This window comes from Tupaia chinensis, unplaced genomic scaffold (assembly GCF_000334495.1).
Source record: "Tupaia chinensis unplaced genomic scaffold, TupChi_1.0 Scaffold149964_1, whole genome shotgun sequence".
Classification (NCBI taxonomy): domain Eukaryota; kingdom Metazoa; phylum Chordata; class Mammalia; order Scandentia; family Tupaiidae; genus Tupaia; species Tupaia belangeri.
This window is the reverse complement of record NW_006209805.1, coordinates 444,727-448,530: the sequence shown is the minus strand read 5'-3', so window position 1 is coordinate 448,530 and position 3,804 is coordinate 444,727. Positions and strand designations below refer to the sequence as shown.

The 3,804-nt window shown below is 65.9% G+C and overlaps 1 protein-coding gene across 1 annotated transcript in view; it reads left to right on the top strand.

Moving 5' to 3' along the window:
- MED16 (mediator complex subunit 16) overlaps positions 1–3,804 on the top strand; it is a 47,298-nt gene that overhangs the window by 23,635 nt on the left and 19,859 nt on the right. The gene's annotated exons all lie outside the window — the stretch shown is intronic.

Sequence of the window (3,804 nt, the reverse complement as noted above, 5' to 3'; positions counted from 1 at the left end):
GCCAGCCCTGACCCCGCCCCCTGCCAGGACTGACCCCGCCCCTGGCCAGCCCTGACTGCCCGCCAGCCCCGCCCCTGGCCACCCATGACCCTGTTCCCCGGGGCCACCTGATAGACGTCATCACGTGTCACCAGACCCGTCCTCGCAGCTGCTCTAGTGCCCGGGCAGACCATAGTCGGAGCCTCTATGGGTGGGCTCTGAGACGCCGTGGGTGGCACCTGGTGAGGGCCCCCGGCAAGCCTGGGCTCTCCGTTGCGGGGCCTGTCCATGCACTGCCCTCCAGAACCCCAGTCCTCAGGGCTGACCAGCTCTGGCTGAGGTGGCCCGGGGGTCCTCGGTCTGCAGCGTCCCAGGCTGTACCATCAGCGTCCTGGGGCACACTGCCGGCCACCATCTCGGGCTCCTGCCTTGCTCCCCACGGGGGAAGGTGGTTGTCACCCAACACCACTGTCCCCACCCTCAGGAACGCCACGGCCCCTGGGAGCACAGGGGACGTCCCACTGTGCCCCAGCCTTGCATTCACCCCACCCTGTCCGCCAGCACCGAGATCTTGGTCAGCTGGGGTCCCCTGTGCACCAGGCCCAGGGTGCCCACAGGGAGCTCAGGGGACATGGGTGCCTGGCCGGCCTGCGCTCAGGTCTGGCATCTCCCGGCTCTGAGCCTCCAGCCCTTCCCTGGCACAGCCCAGCAGTCAGCCCTGTGGGACCTGGGACCCGGTCCGGTCCTCGCGCCCAGGGGCCCACCTGTCACCAAGCGCTTGCTATGCCAGCGCCCCGCCCCCGCCAGCAGGGCTGCGAGTGTGGCCCTTACTGGAGGGGCCTGTTTAAAGCTGCCTGCCAAGGCCTTGGGTTCCTGTCAGCAGGGAGGTGGCCTGGGCAGGGTCGGCCCGGCTGGGTGCCGGCCAGTGGTTGGCTCTGAAGGGACGCTGCGTCTGGACCGCCCGCAGCCGAGCTCAGGGCCTGGGTGAGGGTGTGGTTTGGGGGCTTCAGGGTTTGCACTGTGACCCTGGGAGGCTGAGGGTGCAGGCTGGCCCTTGAGGACCAGGACGCCCTGCCCCGCAGGTCACACAGAAGGCTCCAGGCTGGAGACCCCCGAGTACATCCGGGGTGCCCTCTGCCCATGGAAAGAAAGTGGTGTTAAACTTATAAACATGCATCTTTTTAAAATGATAGACTTTCCTTTCTGGTCCTCGCAAGTTTACTCCCTCTTGTGATCTTCCAAAACCATGTAATTGTTTACTGTTCCGTTTCCTGTAAGGCATGTGCACTCACCAGAGCGAGCAAGCGCCAGGTCCAGGCCTGGAGCCGGGGCTGCCCATGTCTGTGCAGCTTAGCCACTGTGCCACCTGCCACCCTTATACTCATGCCTTTTAAAGACAGCCCGCCTTTCGGCCGGCCGGAAGCCCCGCCCCACGCTAACCGCGCACCTGCTCCTGCTCACCACGCTGGCCTTCCGTCAGCTCCGGGTCCCGTTCCTCCTGGTGGCTTTGCAACTTGGCACCTGCTGGAGTGGGCTCTGCAGCCCCTCCCCTGGGGCTACGTGGTGGGTGACCTTGGCCCCTGGGCCCCTCTGCAAGGGCGAGGCCTGAGCCACGTCGCGGGGACCCGAGGGACCCGAGCACGTGAGGTGGTGCGAGTGGGCACTCACCATAGCCCTGCTGCCCCACCTGGACTGACCAGAGTGGCCCTGGTGTGTTGGCCCCGGGGACCTGGGGTTATGCAGCAGCCTGGGTCACATGCCTGCAGGGCTGCAAAGCCAGCTACAGGGCGCAGGGGAGGAGCTCCTGGAGGGTGTGGGACTCACCTGGGGTGGGTTTGCACACCTCCAGGGGCTGGGGACACCTGGGCCCTGGGCAAGGCCAGGACAGCCACAGCTGCCCAGACGGGGACTCGTGTCTGACTGAGGCTGGTGCATGTGGCTTGTGCAGAGCTGCGCCCGTGTGCTCCCCTCCCACGGCCACAGGACGGACAGCTGGCGGGTGTTCCCGGGGCTGACCCGCCCCTTGGGGACGGAGCCAGAAGCAGGGCTCAGGCCGCCCAGCTATGCCCCCAACCTTTGCCTGCCTGTGGGTGAGTGGAGTGGGGTCACGGTGGGAGACACGGGCGGGGCCGGCCCACGCCCCACACTGCCCATTCCTGCCCTGGGGGCTGGCAGCCCCTCCCACACATTGCCGACCTGGCACCGAGAGCCGGTCAGGAAAGGGCTGGAAGCAGGACAAGGGCTCCCTGGCATGTCCCAGCTGGGGTTTTCTTTTTCTTTTTTCTTTTTTTTGGAGAGGTTTTTGCTACAGGGAGTGTGCACTCACCAGAAAGACAGACAGACAGAAAGCAAGTAATCAAAATCACCCCCCGGGGGGATAGCCACACCTCAGTCCCTTCTCTCGGGATCTTGGGCAGGCATGCACACGCGCCCTGTGTGAGTTTAAGCCACCGAGTCCGGGACTCAAACCAGGGTTGGCCACATGGGAGTCCAGCGACATAACCATTACGGCAACGGCTCAAGTGCTGGTCCCCCGAGCTGGGGTTTTCAGGCAAGCCTGGCTGCATCAGGACCCCTGCCTGAGCCCCTGAGCCCCCATAGCCGGGGCCACAGGTGCAGCTGCCCCACCTTGCCCAGCTCTTTGGGGGATGTTCTGTTTTAGTTTGCTATGGGACATGTGTGCTCACGGAGAGAGAGATCCCCGGGCGTGGCCACGCAGTCCCTTCTCCGCTCTCCTGGGATTCACCACACACATGTGCTCGGTGTCCTCAAGCCATCTGGTCTGGGACTTGAACCGCGCAGTTGGCCACCTTCGCCACGCCCCTGGCTGACCCTGCCATTCCACTCCGTGAGCTTGTTTCTCCCAAGACAGGCAGTGGCCTTGGCCAGCCTGGAGCAGGGGCACGTGCCAGCCCGGTGTATCTGCCTGCCGGAGTGCACTGACAGAGGCCTCCCACGGGACCGACGGGCGGACCCAGGGCCAGCCCGCACCCTGGCTAGGGCGGCCGAGTCCTAACCACGCTGGCCTCTGCGTGCCCCAACTCCCGAGAGGAGAAACAGACGGCGTGGGCGAGCCAGGCCCTTGGGGTGAGGCAAGTGAATGGAGGAAGGCAGCCGGACCTCCTCCCCGCAGACCCTCCTGCTCTCTTCTGTTGGGGAGACCCACAGGCCCCCATCAGGCCCTGCTCTGACCCTCCAGGCTGCAGTCCCCGGTCCCCCAGCACCATGGCCGTCCAGGTCTACGTGGCTCGCCATGCTGCCAGAAAGCCGCAGCCCCCCAGGGACACCTGACTCCGGGGTCCTGGATAGCACCCGAGCTGGCCTGTCCTCTGTCTGGGTGTCTGTCTGTCACCCAGAATCCCCGCTTGCCTACGGAATCTGGGAACCCTGCCCGCCCCGCACTGGAGCACCTTGGGCGTCACCACTCAGGAAATGCCTGAGGATGAATCGCGCTGAGGGCTTTTCCAGCCCAGTTCCCAGAGGCCCTCGGAGCAGGGCGGCGTCCCCCTGGCCCCAGGGCAGGCTGGAGGCCCTAGCAGGTGCTGGTGTCGCCTCTGGTCTTTGTCGGCGCGGGGAGACCACGAACTCCATCTGGCCCAGCCGGGACAACGGGCACCTGTCACCCCTGCCCCGTCATTGCCTTTAAGGTAACCTGGGGTCCAGGGGTCGGTGTAGCCCAGACACCCGAAAGTGTGGCTCCCCTGAAGCCCCTGGCAGCACCCGGGTCACCAGCGTGGCCCTGGAGTCTAATCTGGCTTTGTCTTGGAGCTCGCGTGCGGCCTGGGGGGATCGCGTGGCCGCTCCGCCCTCGGTTTCCCCCGCGGG